The following is a 23,143-nucleotide window of genomic DNA, read 5'->3' on the forward strand; positions in this document are numbered from 1 at the left end:
GCCAGATGTAATGGGACCCATGTCTCACATAAAGAGCCACCTTTGACTCATTAGTCCACAGAATATTGTCACAAAAGTCACCTAGATGTTTTTTGTCAAATGTGAGACGAGGCTGTGTGTTCTTTTTGGTCAGCAGTGGTTTGCGCCTTGCAACTGTCCCAACAATGTCATTTTCACCCTGTGTCTCTCATTGTGGAATCATGTACATTGACCTTAACTGAGGTAAGTGAGGCCTGCAGCTGTTTAGATGTTTGTCTGGGTTCTTTTGTGATCTTCTGGAGGAGTCGTCAATGTGCTCTTGGAGAAACGCTGGTAGGCCGACCACTCCTGCATTCTTCCTTCAATAAAATAATTTAAAACCAGCATTTTGTGTTTACTTAGTTTTCCAGTATCTAATATAAAAAGTAGTTTGAAGATCTGAAACACTGACGTGTGACAAATACGAACAATAGAAACTGAAGGGGCAAATACTTTTCATGGCCCTGTAGATACAGTGTCTATATACTGGGCCTAGATGGCCTCTACCCCTCAGAACTACCAGATACCAGGGTGGTTTCTTTCCACATGCTAATACTCTTTGTTCATCATATTGTCCACTTCATTCACCAACGGACGGAACTAAATTCCTCGGATGTGTCGGCATTGACTCGATTCTGATTAAAACTATGTACATAAAACCACACAAACCTGATATTTTTATGGTTTGTGTTTCACTCAGGAGGAGATTTTATTTTAAACACACTGAGGAGCTGTAATCAATATTAAACCCAGCGCAGAGCGGTTCAGTGTATGTGGTGCTGAACGTGTGAAGGTGCGTCAGTGTTTGATCATCAGAGACGCTGTAGAAGGACAGAGAGCCGGCCGGACAGTCCACATACACTCCTACTCTCTCACTGGACGGACGAGCAGAGAGTTTAGTGCTGTTCTTATTGTGACGGACAGAGTAACTGTTATTAGAGCATCTCAGACTCCAGGACTTTTCACTCCATCCAAACCCACAGTCCTCACTGTCTCCTTTCCTCCTGATTGATTTATATGCTACTGCTATACGAACTGTCCCGCTCCACTCAGCCTCCCAGTAACAGCGTCCAGTCAGACTCTCTCTACACAGAACCTGACACCACTCATCAAATCTCTCTGGATGATCAGGATACGAGTGATCATCCCACACACGCTCCACCTTCCTGTTCCCGTCAGACAGAGTGAGAAATCTGTTCACTGTGTTTGGATCCAGAGTGAAGTCACAGGAATCTGCACACAGGAAGAGACATTAGAGAGAGAGAGAGAGAGAGAGAGAGAGAGAGAGAGAGAGAGAGAAAAAAAAAACACACACACACACACACAACAGACAGAGAAGGAGAGAGAGAGAGGAGACTGTGTTTCGCGAGCAAGAGTGTGTGTGTGTGTGTGTGTAAGAGCACGGGTGTTGGTTTGTGTAGTTTTGTAAGGACCTCTCAGCTGATGTGAATGGTTTATGGTGTTTGTCTGAATCTGGTTGAAGTATAGAAATCCAGAAAAAGGTCGTTTAATATTCATATTTAACTGGCTGTGTTTATTGATGTGTTTGAGGTTAATGTGGTCTGATGTGGTCAGCATATTCTCCGTTTTCTCTCGTAGGCTGTGGCGTATTCAGCCGTGTCCATTCTGATAAGGGAAGCTTTCTTTTGGATCACAGAGGAAACTAAGAACTAAACATGAACCTGAAAGGAGACAGAAAACGTGTCCTGATGCCCTGAAAGTGGTCATGTCTGAGTTTCATTACAGTGGAAAGGTTTTCAGTATGAATGATATTACTCTCTCATTTAGCTGGACACTGGGCAGCCACTTCATTCAGTCCACCTCCTAGTTTCTGCACTCAGGGTAACAAAGTATCAGAAGAACAGATGGACTGCAGTCTGTAACTGTAGAACTACAGAGAGAAACTATGTGGTCAGTGGAGCTGATAAAGTGGACAGTGAGTGTAGAAACAAGCAGGTGGAGTTAATGAAGTGTCTGGTCAGTGTAATGTGTGACGACAGGCTGATGTGCTCATTTTAAAACGGTTCTCTGTTGTTTTTGTGGTTCTAGAACTAAAAGTTTCTGATCTGCTTTATTTCTGTGTTTCAGTGTTGACGCTTCTCTGGAAGACGAGTCTCTCTGGAGACCTGATGACCGATGACCCTGTTAGCCCATAATGAAAACCCCACAGTGGCAGGAAAACCCATCTGTGTTTATCTGCTATAAGGAGCTTTAATATGGAGATGCAGGGAATTTAAAGATGAACATTCACTGTGAATGAAAACAAGATTAACTGATGTTTTCATTTCTAGTCTTTTTCTGAAACTTCCACATTGATCCTCATGATCATATATTTACAGAGAGCAAATGAGAAAGACCAACTACAACCACAATAACAGAGTCTGACGCAGCCAGTCAGATCACGGTTGGAACCACGTTCTGGATTTTATTCCTGTTTCTGGAACGTTGCTGAGACAGATGTGTTTCAGCCTTTATTGCTTTGAATGAAGCCCAATACAGTGTTCTGCTTAATCAGCACATCCTGGCATCGTACCACACAGTCATGTCTGTGTTTGTGTATAAAGTGCCAGTAAACCATCTTTGTCCTTCTAACACAGCGTAATGACCTCATTCCTGTACTGTTAAATCAGCGTCCTGGTGGAGCAGGTACGACCTTATGAACCACATTCTTACTGCAGGCGGGAAATTTTCAACATGTCCCTAAATACGAGCGTCAGGTCAGGTTGACGTGTCCAGAGTTTAAATTGGTCTAGAAGAATCTGAAGCGATATTTTTAAACATTTCCAGCTTCTCTTTAGAGCAAAGGGAAAGGTGGTCCCTGTAAACACGTTCTAACTGGTTTGATACGGAATGTCCTCATAAGACTTAAAAACCTGCGTGTGTGTGAGTGTGTGTCCTGCAGCAGATCGGTGGCGTCCTGGGACGGTGACCTGAGATGAGCTAACAGCTAATGTTAGCAGCCATTTAGACACAGTAATAGTGGTTTATAAGCTGGGTGAATCTTCAGAAGGTGATAAAAGCCTGAAACAGCATGTTTCTCTCATCACTCACAGTTTATACTCCACACAGCTGGACGGCTGGATGTGCAGAGCTTATAAATGTGGCTGGACTCTACGCTCAGGTTATGGTTCTTGTGTGTTTGTGCTGCCTTCTTTAAACTATATAGGTGGGCTCATAATTAGAAACGCTGGTGTGGCGTTTCCACAGTTAGCAGAGCTGGACTAAGACTAGTTCACTCACTCTATGAGTAAATAAAGCTGAGCTGAACAGCTGAAGGCCTAAAGGTGCTCTGCAGATTTAAAACATTGACCAGGGCAGTGTTTAGAGTAACACCTGTTCATGATCTATATGTGAGGTCTAGACTGACGTTTTAATAAAGTGATGTTCTAATTACATTCGGTAACATTTATACTACAAAAATCAACGGTGGCATTAAAACAGTTTGGTTCTTTTACTCGTGTGACGTTTTACACACCTTGTAGATTTTAATATGAACACCAGCTTCATTCCGTCTGTCACTAATAATAATAAATGAATTGGTTTGATCAGATAAACACCACTGAGGTGGAGGAGCTTAACTCAGAAGCTTCATAGGAGTTCAGCACCGTCACTGTTACACTATGAATGTGTAAAACTGATTTACAGGCTTGATTTGTCTCATTTATTCTGACGTATTTTTCCTGTTACAGCAGCACAACTGAAATACAGAGGAGACTCGACCCAAAGAACCCAGTCTGTAGTGTAACTGAACAGCACAATGGAAGAAAGACACATAGATGAGTTCAAAGGTGAGAATGTGTCTGAAGGTCTTTCTAAATGTTTAATTGAGCTGTAAGAGTCTCAGTAACAGTGGAACACCTTTTACTGTGGATGATATTCGACCAGTTGATCTCAAAGGGGGTTTAAATGGTTTAGTAATTAAGATGAAGGTTAGAGTTGATTAACCAACAGTAGAATGAGGTGAGAATAAATGTTCAGAGAATCTGAGAAAACGTCGCCTTATTTTCATTTCATTTATCTTTTTCTCTGACGTCTTTTAGGCTGCGGTGTATTTACAAAAGTAAATATGGAGAAAGGAAGTTTTATTCTGGAGTATGAAGGACGCAGATCACAGGAGGAGATTCAGACTCTTGGGGAGCGAGATTTCAAACACAGTGGGGAAACTGAGCTCTCAGATTTTATAAAGTAGATTAATAAAGATTCTGTTCTTTTCTTTCACTTTCACTGGGCGCTTGGTCAACGACAGTCCAGATCCCAGTTAAAAAACAATGAATAAATTGTAGTAAATGGTAAAAACACCTGTGTCTGTTCAGTAGATGTGACTAATGTCCAGTTTATGAGAACCTGGTTGGGTTTATAAGAGCTGAACGTGGCGCTGTTTAGACTTTATTTGTAGTCAGTCAGTGACCTGCTAGCTTAGCTGATCTTTGCCTGGTTGAATTTACCGGCCGGTGGCCAGTCTGAGCCCCTACACATAATACTTAGTATCCAAATCACATCCGCAAACTTTATCATTATTTATTATTGATTATTTTATCATTATTTACTATTTACTGTTACTTTATCATTATTTATTATTCACTGTTACTTTATCATTATTTATTATTTCTTAGGATTCTTAATATATATTGATGGAGCTCAGTCTTTCTGTATGGTGATGGTCTCACTGTCTCTATAGAAATCAACTCTCTAATCATATCAAACAACTGAAACCTGGAGTTCTGGTGATGCAGAAGGTGGATTTTACTGTGTGTCCAGGGTGACTGATGATGATGATAAAGCAGTAAATTGACCAGTAGCCTGTTGCCCGTGCTTAACTGGCTCAAGGCTTCAAGCACATTGAAAGAAATATGTTTTAACGTGAAATTAACAGATTTGTGTTAATTCTGAGGAGGAACCTGGTGTTGACAGTAATGCAGAAATGTGAAGATTATGTGCAGTATTCCTTAAATACGCCCCAAAGCCATTATGATGACAGTTTGGTGGGGGGTGTGGCAAAGAGCCTCTTTCACACAGGAGTCAATATCACAAAGATATATGTGTAAATGTCCCACCAGCCCTCATCTGAGTAGGTTTTCAGCACTAACAGGAGAAAGATGGGATAAATATTGACTGACAGGATGATCTAAACCCCAACCTGCAGGCTGAGGAGCTCCCATTTGAACATCACAGCTGCATTTTGTGTTTACTTGTGTGTCTTTATCTTTATTAAAACTAGTTGGATTATCTGAAACATTTAAATGAGACAAATTAACAAAAATAGAAGAAATCGAGTGAGGGGCAAATACTTTTTCACAGCACTGTGAGACAAAAGAGTAACTGGAGATTTCAAATAATGTAAAATGCAGATGTTGCACCACTGCACAGGTTAATTCAATTCCATCAGCAGCGCTGACAGATAAAAATACATGAAATAATCAATAATCAATCAAATACCTCAGTCGATCCATCGTGTACCAAGATGATCAATACCGGCTAAAGTCTGTTTATTTGTAGTCGTTTCCATTTTAATGACGCCTTTAAAACATCCTAATTAAAGTGAATCGTGTTGGAGCTAAACGTCCAGTGCAGTGTCTGTCAGCTGAAATGATCCATGTTGATGCTCCATAGAAACCAGCCGGACTGTAGATCAGCTGCTGATGGATTCACTCAGGGGGCTTATTCGTATTGGGACACAGCCGATTTGGAGTTCACACAGTTAATAATAGCCTGCTTTATCGTTATTAAATTAAACATGAGCTCTTAATGAGGTTTCATTTCTAATTAATGCAGAATCTGCACTGTGTATTTATTTATTTATTTGTGGAATCTGATGTATTTTTCCACAATTCCTGTTTTTTTTATCCCTGTTTTCTCCCCTGATAAACTACCTGTTAATGCACTGGATCTTCTGACTGGTTCTAACTGGTTCCAGTGATCTGTGAGCTACGCTGCTTCACGCTAAAAGCTCAGATAAGACCACCCGGAGCAGCAGAGAACAGCAGGAATAATCTTACTAAATTAATCTAATTAAACCATTTGAACTGTAATAATTCTAGATTTGTGATTTGCCCAAATATATTTTGCTGTAACAGACCAGTAACGTTGAGTTAGCTGCTAAAAACAGGCAGTTAAGACCAGCTAATTAAAATATCTAGCTAGTGATTTTTATCATACAGTTCATTTAGTTAGTCTCGTTTCTGGTCACCGTCGTTTGTGGTCAGTCAGTGGTGTTGATATACCGTATATGGAGCCTGTGTAGTGGAGCACCTTCTGTTTGTGTTTTTCTATGTGGGCTACGTCAGTAATTAGGATGGGAGCAGGCATATATACAAACACCTTGGGGTCCTGGTTGTAGTGTGTGGTTCATTGCTGCTAGGCTAAGTCGATGGGTGTCTTGGTGCCAGCGTTCCGTGTTGTTGGAACTGCGGGTTCAGTCTCGACTACGTTGATCCAAGTAGCCTGGAGAATCAGCAAAGTCAGCACCAACTGCAGCGTCCAGTTTACAGCGCTGGCCTTAGTACCCCAGACCGACTACAGCGTACACCCTGGGCCAGCTGCTGTTCTCTTAGCACTTTAATTATTCAGTTTTTATGAGTTTTAATTGAGACGCTGCTCTAACTTTTAAAGAAAGTATTTTACTGTCTAAGCTGCCCTCTAGCCAGTGGTCATACTGTGTGTGCAGACAGGTATTTAGTGTGTTGTGAGCCACTGGCCAGAGTGGGTGCATTGTTTGTTATTATAGTTATTATTTAGTTATTATATTACTAAAGCAATGCAAAACTATACTATTATCCGATGTATTATTATAGTTGCGTACATGTAATGTTTTTTCCAAAAGTAGTGGGATTAAGAATTAAATCACTCCACAAACACATAATCCTAAATTTATTGTAATGATTAATTTGCATGTACAGCCAAAAGTCTGATCCAAGCTCCAAGTAATCAGGCATCAAAAAAACAGGTCACCTGTTGTAGTTTGAAATACTTTGGTTGCAACGCTATAAACTGTTCCATGCATGACTTTAACTAACAGCCATCCGCACTCTTTCATATGTATTTTTTTCATCCCTCGTTCCTTGTATCGACTTCCATAGTATCCGCTGCGCAACTATCCTGCGTTTCCTTCAGGAAAGGCACATTTCTAGTTTTCACTACTGTAGCCGGTAGGGCTACGGGTAGAACTTTTATTTTGAAAGCCATTCCTGGAGGCAGCCATAGCTGCGGGTTGGTATATAGAGTTCAGTGGAGTATGGGGGGACTTTTATGTTGAAGCTAGGTTGTGGGGGCGGCCATCCTGGCGGGCTATTTCAGTCCCGCGAGAGTCCGCTAAAATATCGTTTGGTCTTGTTGGGTTTTGGTTGGACGCGGGCGGCAACAAGTAGCGCGTTTAACGGGCTAATTTGGAGAATTATAGCCCTGCTTTGCAGTTTAAGCGAGTGGTTGGTAAATAGGCTTTTGTGACCGTGGTATAGCGGGGATAAGTGCCGGCAGTAGAATTGAGTCCGGAGGGCGTTTAAGAGCTGGTGGAACGCAATAAGGGGGGCCGGGCGGCGGAGCTAGTGATGATAGCCACTGTTCTATACTGGTTTTTATAGGGCCCGTTAAATTCGTTTTAGGCCCTTAATTCCTGATCTTTTAGCTATACTCTCGGCTATATTGCCTTTTATACTGCTCTAGGGTGCTATAGTGGTACAACCTGATCTTAACGCTGTAGTTTATATAACCCAGTGTGACCTTGGGTATTACTTCCTACTACAAGTGGAAAGCCCTGTTAAGGGGTGAGGGGCCTAAGATCAACGCCAGTAGCCAAGCTAAATACTAGTTAGGATGTGAATACCCTCAAATTAAAACTGAGCGTCTGCACTTTAATCTTATGTTGATTATACAACTGTATCTTGAATATGTTTTGGTAAACGGCTAAAATACCAAAACTTGTCACTGTGCAAATATTTCTGGGCTTAACTGTACTTAGAGTAAAGGGGGACAATGACGGAAGATAATTTTCTCAATGACGCGTGAATCGATTTAAGGAAAAAAACACCAATCCAGCAACACCTGCTAATCAACACCTGCAACACCTTTAGGGGGCAGTCGTGGGCTGGAGGTTAGGGCTCTGGCCTTGTGACTGGAAGGTTGCTGGTTCGATCCCCAGGGCTGACAGTCCATGACTGAGGTGTCCTTGAGCAAGACACCTAACCCCCAACTGCTCCCCGGGCTGCCCACCGCTCTGGGCAAGTGTGCTCACTGCCCCCTAGTGTGTGTGTTCACTAGTGTGTTTGTGGTGTTTCACTTCATGGATGGGTTAAATGCAGAGGTGGAATTTCCCCGGTTGTGGGATCAAAAAAGTATCACTTAATCACTCCAAGCTCACTGCACTGCAAACTTCTACCATTCAAGTGAACACTGCAGTCCATCCCCAAACATTCCTCCCAAACTCCCTGGACTAGACTTAACCCCACGCAGACTGGACTATAACTAAAGGAAAAATAATAGTAGTGTGGCCGTAACTCATCATTTAGGGCAAGTGAGGGGGGGGGACCCCAAATACAGAATTAGACCCAACAATATACCCCACAATCCAAACTTTACTCTTACTTTAGTGATCCCACACAGTATCAAACTAAAGGACACAGTTCCATTGAGTATGATGCAAATGAAGAATCAACCCATCAAAGGAGTACATAACCATAGACCGTTCTGTGAGTTTATTTTAGTAGTTCCACATTCAAGGTAAAAGGTTAAAAATTTGAACAACAATACTTCCTCACCATAAAAACCTATTTCCAATCAATAGTAAGATTACTGCTAAACAATCTTCAAGTAGGAGGAAAGGTCGCAGTGGGTACAATCTCCAGCAACCACAAAATCCTCTCAGTATGACCAGATCACCCCAACTTCACTCACATAGTAACCAAAATAAGTCAAGACATCTGCAAAAAAAAAAACCAAAAGTTTCAGAAAAATGAATTATACACACAAAACAAAAAAAGAAACCCCACATCAAAATTAAAAAAAAAAAAAAAACACTACTGAGGTGAATTTGAATTACACAGATATATCACACTAAGGCCACCCTCTCAGAGAAGAAGGGGGGAGCAACCTAACTGGAGGAAGGGTTTAGGAATTACAGCTCTTTAATATGTAGCTGCCTCTTTTTCAGGGTCCAAAGGTAATTGGACAACTATCTCAAAAGCTATTTTGTGGGTTGCATGGGCTGTTACTTCATTAATCCATCATCACTTAGGCAAGTAAAAGGTCTGGAGTTGATTCCAGGCATTTGCATTTGGAAGCAGAGGGTTCACCACAAGGTGCAAACCACTAATCAGCCTCAAAAATAGGCCAGATTAGACTTTACCAGAAAACGTCTAAAGAAACCTGGAACTTCTGGAACAGCCTTCTTTGGACAGATGAAACTAAGATCCACCTCTACCAGAATGATGGGAAGAAGAAAGTATGGAGAAGGCTTGGAACGGCTCATGATCCAAAGCACACCACATCGTCTGGAAAACATGGTGGAAGCAGTGTGATGGCATGGACATGCACAGCTTCCAATGGCACTGGGTCACCAGTGTTTACTGATGATGTGACAGAAGACAGTAGCAGCTGGATGAATTCTGATGTGTACAGGGATAAACTTTCTGCTCAGACTTAACCAAATGCAGCAAGGTTGATTAGACATCACTTCACAGTACAGATGGACAATGAGCCAAAACTTACTGTGAAAGCAGCCCAGGAGTTTTTTAAGGTGAAGAAGTGGAATATTCTCCAATGGCTGAGTCAATCACCAGATCTCAACCCATTCGACCAAAGTATTAAAAATAGTAAACTAAATTTGTCCAATTACTTTTGAGAAATTACTTTGCAGAAAAATGGCTACAATTCCTAAACGTTTCATAGGATATTTTTGTGCAACCCCTTGAATTAAACCTAAAAGTCTAAACTTCAGTTGCTTCTTGTTTCATTTCAAATCCAATGTGGTGGCATGCAGAGCCCAAATCATGAAGGTTGTGTCACTGTCCAAATATTTATGGGCCTGGGGTGGTGTAGTCTGGTACACCATAATGGGCCACCACATATAAGTGTAACTGTATATTTCTGATTGGGCCAAAGTCAAAATATGAGTAATAAACATCTGTAGAGGTTAGCATAAATGCTAATACCCTTAAAGACAATGCTAGCTAGCTTACTTTACTTTTTGGACTCTTTACAAAATGATTAATCTACAAATAGTAGTTAGCTCAATAATATATGGCTGTAGTTTAGATTCTGGGGCAGTCTGTGAACGTGTAATAGTGCAAACATGAAGCTGAAGTTGGGTTCTTCTTCATCAGCTTCTCCTTCAAATTTTCCGTTCCACCTTAAACGACACCACAGTTACATTCTGACGCCTGTGTAAATGTGCATCATTTAAGGTGGAGTGGAACATCTGGACAAGAAGCCACCATCAGCTGATTGTTCTCGTGTTCTTTGTGTTTCTCTAGTGTAAATGATGATCTGTTGTTTGTCTCCGTGTTTAGGTATAAAGGGAATAAATACATTGCTGCTGTTGAGTCTGGTGCAGCTGGCTAACGGTAATGGCAGCACCCAGACAAGCAGCACGGCAGGAAGGAGTGATGCTGTAAACACGACCGTGCAGAGGTTCATTTGTAGAAGGCTGTGTCTCTTAATCCAGCTCCCCAGAGCTCCTGATCCAGCTAATGAAGGGCTCCATAATCAGCTAATGAGCTGAATCAGGGCTGTTCTCTTAAGGAATACCTGAAACTGAACAGAGCTTCCAAGTTGGGAATATGTGTGACGTCACACCAGGTGATGTGGTTGTAGCCTAAGGAGACTTTAAAAATGCTCTGATCTCAACAGAACAGTTTACTGGCTCTTAAAGCACATCCATCAACATTACTTTAGAAATGACCGCAGCTTCTTATTTACATTTAAATAAAAACACTGTTGGAGTTTCGGAAAATAATGTCCCAGTTACCTGTTATCCTGCCTAATGTTGCCTTAATAGACACATGCTGAAGTGTGGAACACTGAAATTATTCATTTGACTTGCTGACTAAGCAGGTCAATAACCAACAACATGTTCATGCAGTTTGATGATGCGGCGGAGATTCACCCCGATCAGTGATGCCCTGCAGCACATCACAACATCCAGACTAAACAGAGGAACTGGAGACAGAATTCCTCAGTTTTCATAAAGGTGTCTGTATCCAAATGGGGTTAAATAGTATTATGGCAGTGAACAGTGGCATGTTTTCCATATTCATCAGACACTATTCACACAGTTCAATTAGGACTGGATGACTGGAGTTAGAATCTATATGATGTTAAACGGCCTGGAGGGTCTTCACTGGCAGGGGCTCCAGTAAAAACATCATTTAAGCTGTTAGACAGTCAGAATACAGTCTGACTCAGCGCAGCAATGTGGTCCTGGTCTCAGTTGGGTGATGAAAACAGACAAGCTGCTAAATGCTGTGACTACACATACAAACACAGTTGGGACTGTGAGACTGTCAGAACTGATCGTCCTGTTTTTACAGCCATAAAGTGTTTTACTCTGTTTTACTTTAAAATGTTGAGAAACTAAAGAAACAGTTCACTGAAAAATCACATTCATCCAGTTTCCCCCTCACAAGCCTCACGAGCCAAAACCTGTTTGGTGTCTGAAGTTTGCTTCTTTAGCTTTAGCACTGGAGCTACGAGGCTAATTTAACCTGTTAGCTACATTAGCTTTGTAGCTCTAATACTAAAACTAAAAGCAAAGTTCAGACACCAAACCTGTCTCGGCTCATAAGCTGTGTAGATTTTCTTCTGCTGTATAAAGGAGCGTTCAGCCTCTTAAACTCCCTCAAGCTCACGTTTCATTACGTCTATGAAGCACTGGGACTGAAAACTTCTCCTCTAGTCTGAACAATAAGCTCCACATTATCAGTCCGCACGTTTAAGAGCACCATATGTTATCACAGCTGACCAATCAGTATCAAGGAGGTCTCTCTACTCACTCATCCAACCAGGAAGAACAGTGGGCTTTGGCTGTTTTCACCTGGAGCTGAACACATTTTACACACAGACCACCAGACTGACCGTGAGAAACTCTTATTCTGGCTTCTTTCTCATTCTGTTTGCTTTAATGGGGTCTAGAATTGATGCTGCAAAGCAGGATGGGTCTTTAGGAGAACTGGTCAGTGATGACCAAACAAAGGAATGAATATGTGCAGATGATTCACCACACCTGTGTTTGTGGTTCAGGACAGTCAACCAGGTGAGGAGATGATGTGCGACTCAGGTTTGTAAAATAAAGGTTTTTATCCTCAAATTACTGTCAGAGGCGTTTTTGAGCTTTAAGTCCTGAACGTCATCTTCAGTGTTACAAATGAAGTGATATGTTTATATGATATGATTAAGATAAATGGAAATGTTTAGCCACACAACAGTTTCTAGAATTTATAGAGTATTTTAAGATTTTATTTACAGCTGTAGCTTCATAACATTAGCACTAACTCTTACAGGAGCTACAGAAATGGAGCATAAAGGTCTTGGATTAAACGTCTGAATGTCGTGTTGTTTTAGAAACATATATATACAGTTAGGCTGATACTTTAACTCACTGATCTGCGTATTCCAGCACATTATGGAAGTTACTGTATACTGAGCAGGTGATCATTCTTAGGATTGGTGATTTTAGCTCCTGAGTTAATGCTCTGCAGGCCATGGAGTCTCCTGGTAGCCTTTGTAATGCTTGTGCTAAACCTTCAAAAATAAACTGGCTTTACAAAATAATCCCTGTAGACATTCACACACCAGCCACTTCAGTAAGCCCACTTACTTTCTACACTCTGTCCGTTTTATCAGCTCCACTGACCGTATAGTGTCACTCTGTAGCTCTACAGTTACAGGCTATAGTTCATCCGTTTCTCTGATACTTTGCTTTCCTGTTCCTCAGTGGTCAGGACCCCCATGGACCCTCACAGAGCAGGTACTAACATTGCAGTAACACTGACATGATGGTGGTGTGTTAGTGTGTGTTGCGCTGGTCTGAGTGAACACAGCAGTGCTGCTGGAGTTTTTAACACCTTAGTGTCGCTGCTGGACTGAGAATAGTCCACCAACCCAAAATATCCAGCCAACAGCGTGCTGTGAGCAGCGTCCTGTGACCACTGATGAAGGACTAGAGGATGACCAGCACAAACTGTGCAGCAGCAAATGAGCTGTCGTCTCTGACTTTACATCTACAAGGTGGACCGACAAGGCCAGGAGTGTCTAATAGAGTGGACAGTGAGTGGACATTGTGTTTAAAAACTCCAGCGACACTGCTGTGTCTGATCCACTCACACCAGCGTAACACACACTAACACACCACCACCCTGTCAGTGTCACTGACCCACCACCCAAATAATACCTGCTCTGTGGGGGTCCTGGCCACTGAAGAACTGGCTAATTCTAGAAGTCTGTAATTAGTCTTACCACATTCTACAGAGTGCACCTATATGGTAAGATGAGCTGATAAAATGGACAGTGAGTGTAGAAACGAGGAGAAGGGCCGAATGAAGTGGTCAGTTTATAACATATATATATATATATATAAATATAACAATTTAAAGGACAAAAAGTCTGTGAAGCACTAGATGAGCCAACACTGGAGTCAGACAGTGCAGCGTTATATGTTGAGGAGGACTCGTGATTTTGTACACAGGGACTTTTACCAAACCTCCATGATAGGAAAGTAAAGGTTGAAATATTTAGTTAATATCTAGTTAATATTTAACTAGGACTTAGTATCAACTAGTTCTGTGCTGGTCTGAGAAATTAGTGCTTAGAGAAACATTGTTCAGCAATGTTTGGTTGAATGTCATCTCAGTGTTTGGAAAACAGTTAACTGGTCTAAATCTGTTTATGATAATGACATTTTCATGAATACTTGGTTCACTGGCTGAGGTACCAGTTTCTGAACACTCAAATCTACAAAACTGTTTGACTGCATGCATTTCATTATAAAAATAACAATTCTGTGAATGTGATGTATTAATGTGAGTGTTTACTTGGATTTGTATTATAGTGTTAAACTTTGCTGCTCTGAAACACGAGCACATTAACATGTGTTGTTAACTAAGTTTACTACTCTGGCTGATTCTTCCAGAAACAATGAAAAAATATTTTTCTCTGACAAGCTGACTGTTGTCACATCATCCACTGAGCAGAAAACATGATGAGTCCTCATCAGTATCCAGTGTACTGGTCAGCTGTGATGTTAACTCATTAGTAAATTTGAAGAGTCTCTGTTACTTTGCTACACAGAAACTTTAAGATTTATTTGGCTGTTTATAAATAATAAAAATACAAGTTTATTCTTTTGTGCGCTGAAAGATTTTGGGCTCCATATTTTTTGAGAATCCTAACACCAGAATTGTCACCTAATAAGTAATCATACAGTCCAGCGCTGTCAGCTAACAAGTAATCATACAGTCCAGTGCTGTCACCTAATAAGTAATCATACAGTCCATCGCTGTCAGCTAATAAGTAATCATACAGTACAGCGCTGTCAGCTAATAAGTAATCATACAGTCCAGCGCTGTCAGCTAATAAGTAATCATACAGTACAGCGCTGTCAGCTAATAAGTAATCATACAGTACAGCGCTGTCACATAATAAGTAATCATACAGTTCAGCGCTGTCACCTAATAAGTAATCATACAGTTCAGCGCTGTCACCTAATAAGTAATACAGTCCAGCGCTGTCACCTAATAAGTAATCATACAGTCTAGCGCTGTCACCTAATGAGTAATCATACAGTCCAGCGCTGTCACCTAATAAGTAATACAGTCCAGCGCTGTCACCTAATAAGTAATCATACAGTCTAGCGCTGTCACCTAATGAGTAATCATACAGTCCATCGCTGTCAGCTAATAAGTAAGCATACAGTCCAGCGCTGTCAGCTAATAAGTAATTATACAGTCCAGCGCTGTCACCTAATAAGTAAGCATACAGTCCAGCGCTGTCAGCTAATAAGTAATCATACAGTCCAGCACTGTCACCTAATAAGTAATCACACAGTCCTACATTAATTTCAGTTGATGTCTGTTTATTATTTTGATTTCATTATTATTGTGATTTCCTTCTCTGTGGTTAACAGTGTGTTTATTAACTGTTACTCCCATATCAAATTAGTCAGAATACAGATTCCTAATACATGCACTTGTTCAATTTACTGGAAGCACTGATTGAAAACCACATCGTGATGAAATTTATCGCTCTATCATTCTATCATTGTATCGTCCAGCCTTTACACACATTCAGCAACACACAACCACTTCAGTGTCACGGCTGTGCTGAGAATGATCGATTATGGTGATCAATCTATGAATAATCATCTATAATGACTGATTAATCTATGGTGGTCCTGTTTCACTGTTCACCGTTTATTATGTTGTTCCATGTGTAACATAATGATTTTATGGTGTAAACTACTGGCTAAACATACCAGCCAACTCGTCTCTGATGTTTCACATTTTAAAACCTCAAGTCTGTGAACAGAAAAGGGGACAGAGCTGATCCTTTGATCTGTTTAAAGCCTGTTTAAAATCTGTTTAAAGCCTGTTTAAAGTCTGTTGAAAGACCTTTGATCTAAGGGATCATGAGTGTCTTTATAAAGAAAAGTAATTAATTTAAAATGAATCTGATTAAGAATATCTGAACATCAGAGGAAGTCACTGATTAAAGTGAAACTTTCAGAGACCTGATAAATTCCTTATTCACTCTCTATAACGCCTTGTTACGCAGCGTCACGGCGCATCATTCATACACCTGATTATTATTTAAGTCCTGGAGTTTTTCTGTTCCTGTCCTTGATTTAATGGTCAGAACGGTGTGTGTGGTCAGTTTATCATGTCCTTACCGTGTGGTCTGAACAGGAGCATCGTGTGTTTTTATCCCCTGATATTTAAACTGGAAAATGTCCTGACTGGACTGTGAAAGTTCAGACGTCTTAAAGACGGTAGAAAATAAAATATCAACTGATGAACTTAATATATGAACTTTCTGTAACACAGACCTGTTTTCATCTCTAGATCTCTCAGAAAGGAGTTCCAGTGTTGTAGGATTATGTCATGATTTTCACAGAAACAAGTGTGTGTGCGTGCGAGTGTGTGTGTGTGTGTGTGTGTGTGTGCGAGTGTGTGTGTTTGAGTGTATGTACTTACATTTCTTCAGTCCTGCTCTGATTCTGTTTTCACCTCTATGTTCCAATCTGGACACACACACACACACACACACACACACACACATTATTATATTAATATACCCATTTAAATATAGTTGAAACTTTAATAATCTTCTCTGGGATCTTTATTTTTGCTGCATGAGGTGAGAAAGTGGTGTGTGTTTCTGTTCTGAGCTGCTCTGATTACAGAGTCGATCTACTCTGGACTCCAGTGTTTCTCATAGAGCCATTTTTCTACATTATGATCTCTGAGTCTCTAAGGTGTTTCTTTCTTTGGGATCTTTAATCTAATCTGGTCAGTAATCTGTAATCTAGTTTATGAACTGATGAAGTTTCATTCAGCCAGTTATTGATTTATTGTTTTTGGTGTGTTTTGTGGATCATTCTAAGTTGTGTTGGTGAGAGAGTTAACTAGGCTGTGACCGAGGGGTTCTGTTTACCTATGAGGGGTCAGATAAGAACATTATATTATATAAGAATAGTATATTAATAGTATATTAATATTTTTGTTATTTTTGAACAGATAAAAATGTTTCATTGAATAAACCATACAAACATATTCATATAATTTTATACAGAACAAATTTGAGGTTTGAGTCAATGACCATGTTGAAAGGGTTTGGTACATCTAGTAGCTTTCTAGTACATGAGTGGAAGTGTGAAAGACCAGATACAGACTAAAAACTGTACAAGGCCTAAAATAACCAGACGCACAGATCTGTAAATGTATTAGAGTAAAAGATTACAGTGAATATCTGATCAGTCATGCAGTGAGAACTGTTCTACTTTGGAATATAAACAACAGTGAGGCTGTATGAATGATAACAGGTTTATTAGTGATGATGAACAACACTGCTGCTATTTGGAGGTGAACTTTTCTTCTTCCTCATACTGTTTTGTCCCCAAATCACCTCACAGTTTTCAAGATATCGACGCTTTCCAACTCAGGAATGTTCAGTCTGATTGGGATTGATCTGCTTGTATACAGTTTATTGATAGGAATAAAGAGGGTGCAAAAGTTTGTGCACCCAACTTAAACAACCACCAGAACACTCTTACATCATCATCCTCTTAGATCATGAATGCAGATTTAAAGATGTACCATACAAGACACATAATATACTCTCTAAACAAACATCACACACTCTACACAAATTCCACACACACCACACCCAACCCCACGGATGGGGGAGTAGCTAAGTAATGCACTACGTTTTGTAGATAACTACAATTTTTTTGTAGCTAGTAGCTGTAGCTGCTACATTTTATGAAAAGTAGCTAGTAGCTGTATTTCGCTACAGACTTCAGTCAATCCATGCAAAATCTGAACCACTGAACCCTGATTGAGCCCCGGACAGTACGAGCAAATGGTCACACGCTGATCACCCCTTACTAGCAGGCTTAGCTCAGGGGTCGGTAACCGAAATGTTAAAAAAAGCCCTTTTGTCCATCAACAAAAAGCAAACACCTTGAGAGCCACCTTGAGAGTTTTATGTCCATTTTTCCATCTTGGCTATAAGTCTCAGTGTGTGTTGATGTACTAGTACAGGCTAAACACTAAATGCAGACTTACTTTGCTCTGCTTTAGGCTTTAGCAGCTATGGCTGCTTTTCTCACATCTCCAGCAGAAAACGTTCAATAAAGTTGAACAGTTTCCTGTAAAATATCTCTCAATGTTCAACTTTTTATGATGCTTAAGTCGCTTCTCATTCGCCAGCTTCTTATTCAAATTGTCCCATTCCACCTTAAATAGTGCCTGAGGTACCTGAATGTACTGTTGCACCATTTAAGGTGGAACAGGACAATTTGAACAAGAAGCTGATGAAAAAGAAGCGACTTGTTTCAGATTAAATGTATCAGGAAACCAGCTCGAGTGATTATGAATGCAAGTCAGCCCATTCGTCAGATGTTCGTCCTAAAACTCTGTCTGCCGCTGTGTGACCAGCAGTCTGTGCTGATCTTAAAGGGTGAATTAGCAGTTGTACATTAACTCCAGTGTTTAGGACCTGTCACGGAGCAGCCGTGACGCTTACGCCAATCACACACACACACACACACACACTCATACACCCAGTCATTCACACAAGCGCACAGGCACAGAGGCAGCTATCTGCCGGCATTTTTAAAACTCCAGCTGACCTACTGCGAGAGTAGCACTGCATTTTTAATCCCGTTTGCTGTCTTGGTTTACCCGGTTTAAGCATTTCATATTTCACCCTTCGCCATAGCATCTCATTCGCATTTGTTACAGTGGGCAGGGAGGCCTCCCGCCACTTCGTAGCATTTGTTTGTTTTCACTTCACCACTCGCATTTTCAACACGCGCCACAGTCCTAAATATCCATCCATCTGTTTAAAACATTGTACCGGTGACAGTAATAACCACACTTACACATGTCCGGTTTTTTTTTAGTTTAATGGTTGTAGTGATCTCCACAAATACCACGGGTTCGGTGGGTTTGCCAGCATGCCAAACGCTTTCTTTTCCTCGGACGAAACCGAGGGACTGGTCCAGTCTACAATTCTTGTGGGGGAGTCAGTGCGCTCCGGGCGGCGCAGACTATTTTAGCGGGGGTGTTTTACTGAGTTTGGGGAAAATGTATTTGATAATGTGTAGTGGGGATTTTTGTTTAGTGAAAATTATTTTGGGTGTTTATGTATTTTGTGTTTATTCTTTTCTGTTGTTATTTTTCATTTAGAATGTTGTTATTTAGTTGATTGATTTACTTGTGCAATTGGGCTCATCTGTGGGGAGGGGCTACGGGTATAGAAGCCCAGTAGAGGCCCCGGAGCAGAGGGTTCTTTTTTGGTGTAGATGCTTTGGGAGAAGGTACTGTGTCTTGGCTGTTCAAAGTAGTTGTGTTCAGGGTCATTCATTTGACTTAGCCTGGCAAACTTGAAGCCTGTTGCACAGTATTTTCTCTGTTTGATGAAAAGTTTTAGAAAAAAGAGAAAAAATAAATAAATAAAATGGGAAAGAAGCTTCACTACATCTCTCTGTCCACTCCACCGCCGTTCATCCTTGCAACAAGACCATTTACTGTTAAACTTGTGTTATAACGATCAGCAGAGCTTTATTTTACTGCAAAGGACAATTATGTTATTTTACCTAAAAAATCTAGTGCTGTTGTGGAGCCACAACTGGGCAGTAAAAGAGCCGCATGTTGCCGACCCCTGGCTTAGCTAAAGCATAAAAAACACATGTTTGTAATAGACTATTGCTAACAGTACTGCGCAGAGCCAGTGACATTGATGGGAATTATGGGACTAAAGTGTTGCTGAAGTTTTACAAAGACTCTGAATGTCATGTCTGTACACATCTTGCTGAATTGTTTAAATTGGAAAAAAACTCGTTTATATTCTGTTATTTTGGTTGATTTTTGTTCTTGGAATCCTGGAATGATTGACTTTACTTAGTCTATCATTCCAGGTTTTTACTCAGTCTATTATTTTGTTGAATATCACACCTTTGGTGATCTTTTTGTGTATTTGCAGCTTTTCAATTGTACGTTTCTTTCCAGTACAGGATTAAATGCAGTGTCTTGTTCACAGTTGGGCCTGTTTGGTGTGTCGGGTGAAGATTCACAAACATTCTGACAATCATGATTTGAAAGGAGCTAAAAAGTAGCCTCTACTCTTTCTGGAAAAGTAGCTAAATTGTAGCTGCTACAAATTTTGGGAAAGAAGCTACAAAGTAGCTAACTACAAATTTTTCAGTAGCTATCCCAAACCTGCCCAACACACACTTTGCAGATTCCATAGACACCACCCACCCTACATACATCACCCACTCACACACACACACACACACACACACACACACACACACACTTACTTAGCAGCCAACTGGTGGGCATTTGACAAATGCAACCACAAGCGGGCATTTGACCCACCACTTTTCAAAGTACTGCAGTGATGCCCCACTACTTTTAGAGTTCAGGATGCACATAAAAACCTCCACTTTCCCTAAACTGCGTGAAGCTCTAATCTGCATGAGCAGGTAGAGTAAAACTGTGTGGCAGAGCCAATCAGAATCTCCATTTCAGCTGGAAGGTACTGTCCAACTTCATCTTTAGTTCAGTTTTGATATACAAACACTGCACTCATTCAGGTCCACACCAAACAACTGAACTGCGCCAATACACAAGGATTTTAGCACTTTAGACTCTTTACAAATACTTAAGTTGTTTCTGCACTGCGAGCTGCTGCACTCTGGAAGAGTTACTGTTGATTAGGAGAGTGAGAGCAGAGAGTGAGCACAGTCTAGGAGAGTTAGACCAGTCTGGAAGAGTTACTGTAGATTAGGAGAGTGAGAGCAGAGAGTGAGCACAGTCTAGGAGAGTGACAGCAGTCTAGGAGTGTTAGACCAGTCTGGAAGAGTTACTGTAGATTAGGAGAGTAAGAGCAGAGAGTGAGCACAGTCTAGGAGAGTGACAGCAGTCTAGGAGAGTTAGACCAGTCTGGAAGAGTTACTGTAGATTAGGAGAGTGAGAGCAGAGAGTGAGCACAGTCTAGGAGTGAGAGAGCAGTAACAGAGTAAGCTGCATTGAAGGAGAGGTAGACCATGCTATGCGCATGAGCACATTCTAGAACAGTCAAAGAGATTAACAGTGGTCTAGGTGAATAAGAGCGGTCTAGGAGAGTCAGCTGCAGTCTAGAAGAATGACCCGCATTTACAGACAATATAGCCCACATAGACTAGGATCAATATGTTGCAGAACTTTGTCAGAAATAGAAAACAAGCAGATAAATACTTCCTTCATAGTTCAATCATTTTGATTCCACCGCGCACACACACACACACACACACACACACACTACTAAACACAATTATTCATACCCGAGTTTGCTCAGTAAGCATAGTGGATCCTCTCGTCTAGCAGAGAGCAGCTTCACTCCTGACTCTCCTGGGTGATTGTAGGTCAGATCCAGTTCCTTCAGGTGTGAGGAGTTTGAATGCAAAGCTGAAGCCAGAGAGGAACAGCCTTCCACTGTAATCATACAACCAGACAATCTGCAGAGAGAAAAAAGAATAAAAAAACAAAAGACTGAGAGAGATGACCTTCGACCCTGAGGGAGAAGCGCCGTGGAAAATGAATGAATGAATGAATGAATTCACTTTGGTGTCAAACAGAACTTAACAAAAAATACTAAAACACATAGTCGCACACAATTTAAAAAAATATAAAAGCATACTCAAGGACATTCTCTGGCAAGAATAGAAGATCTCAATATAAAGAACAGCATCCAGTTGTTTGTCATGTGACAAACAAGGGTGTTTTTTTTGACATTTACATTCTTTTCAAACTTTCTGCACCTTTTTTTTTCCTGCCAAAACAAGTCGTTTTTATTAACCCTCAGAACCTGATTAACATGATTTTCCTGCCCTCTTCCTCATCCTAGATGAGTAAATGTCTTTAAGGGTGTGGAGCTGACAGCCAGTGATTTTCTCTGCACATCACACTGTTGCTATAGCTTATGCTTGGTGTGCAAAGATGCAGAACTGACCAAGGAGAGCAAGGATCTGACAATGGATTCTATTATGGCAGTGTAGAACTTGACCAGCAGTACTTGAGGTGGTCCAGATTTCTTGAGCTGTCCCAGGAAACTGCACTGCTGGGCCTTCTTCATAACTGCAATTCTGTGTATTTCCCATTTAAGAGCCTGCTGAATGGTAATGCCCAGAAACCTGTAAGATTATGGTTTGCTAACTGTGGAGCCTTGTATTTCTGATGTAGGGAGTGAGTAGGTTTCGTTCTGAAATCAGTGGTCACTCCCCTTTTTTGGACTTAGCTCCAGTTGTTAGCTCTGCACCCAGCCATGTTACTTTCTCCCAATTAATGGGTCGTTGGAGATGAAACCAATCATGCTGGTGTATTCTGCAAACAATATGTTTTATAGAGTCAGTGTTAAAAATACAGTCATTGAGAGAGATTATAAGGGGGAGCACCAGCAGTGAGGTAGAGAGGGTCCAAAATATGGTCACAAAAATCTGTGACTAAGTGTTGTAGGTGAGACACCACCAGGGCAAGCAGCTTTCCTGATCTACTTCCTGAGAACACAACTGACCTGGTGTTCAGTGATGGTGGTGGGAAGTGGTGGGGAAGGGTCACAGTTGTTGTGGAGGTCAGAGCAAGTGGGAGTGAGGTGTCTGAAATTTGCTGGAGTTTATTTGTTTGGCAATTTTGATTGCTTTGTTGAGTGCATAATTTAGCGGGTATGGTGGGGTATAAACCCAGAAATAAAGAGTAAACCAGAATTATAGAGTTCATAAGTTGAGTAGAATGGCTTGCAACTGAGAGTAAGAGCTTCCAGTTCAGGAGAGTATGTTCTGGCCAGAAAACCACCACCTGTGGTTAATGCAAAAACATAGTCCTCCACCTTTGGTTTTGTAACTGGGTTGTGGTCCACTCTGTACAGTGAAAAGGTGGGCAGCTCCACTACGATGTCAAGAGTAATTTCATTCAACCACCTCTCGCTGAAGCAAATGTTGAAAGGTCCCTTGTTTTTTTTTCCAGCAGTCAATTTGCCCATTTTGTTGTTAAATAAGTGCATGTTGGAGAGAAATATGTTTGGAACCACGAGTTCGAAAGCCATGTCTCTGAAGTCACGTGAGTGTGTTGTCATGTATCTTGCATATCTCCTGCTCTCCTTCTCCTTCTCTTTGCTGCAGGAGGATGGCTGGTGATCTCCCAATGAGTAACTCTGAAGAATCTCCGCAAGTATAATACACACACATACACATTTTCTAAGCCGCTTCTCCCTCAATGTCGTGCGGAAATATAAAATTAATTTAAAAATTTCATTTGTGTTAAGCCCCAAATGTACAGATGTTCATACCAGTTGAAAATTAGCCAAACTGTGACTCCATGTGCAAATTAGCAAGCAAAACACACAAACACATGACACATCAAAACACTGTGGCTGCCTG

At 40.9% G+C, this 23,143-nt stretch overlaps 1 long non-coding RNA gene across 1 annotated transcript; it reads right to left on the reverse strand.

Annotated features, from left to right (window-relative positions):
- Positions 1 to 1,097: 1,097 nt before the first annotated feature.
- Positions 1,098 to 21,159, reverse strand: LOC119264636. The gene is made up of 3 exons (XR_005131155.1): positions 21,053 to 21,159; positions 16,194 to 16,240; positions 1,098 to 1,251 (listed from the first exon to the last, which is right to left on the reverse strand). It is a non-coding gene; the product is annotated as an uncharacterized LOC119264636 (long non-coding RNA).
- Between the last annotated feature and the right edge of the window lie 1,984 nt (positions 21,160 to 23,143).

This window comes from Pygocentrus nattereri, chromosome 12 (genome assembly GCF_015220715.1).
Source record: "Pygocentrus nattereri isolate fPygNat1 chromosome 12, fPygNat1.pri, whole genome shotgun sequence".
Taxonomy (NCBI): domain Eukaryota; kingdom Metazoa; phylum Chordata; class Actinopteri; order Characiformes; family Serrasalmidae; genus Pygocentrus; species Pygocentrus nattereri.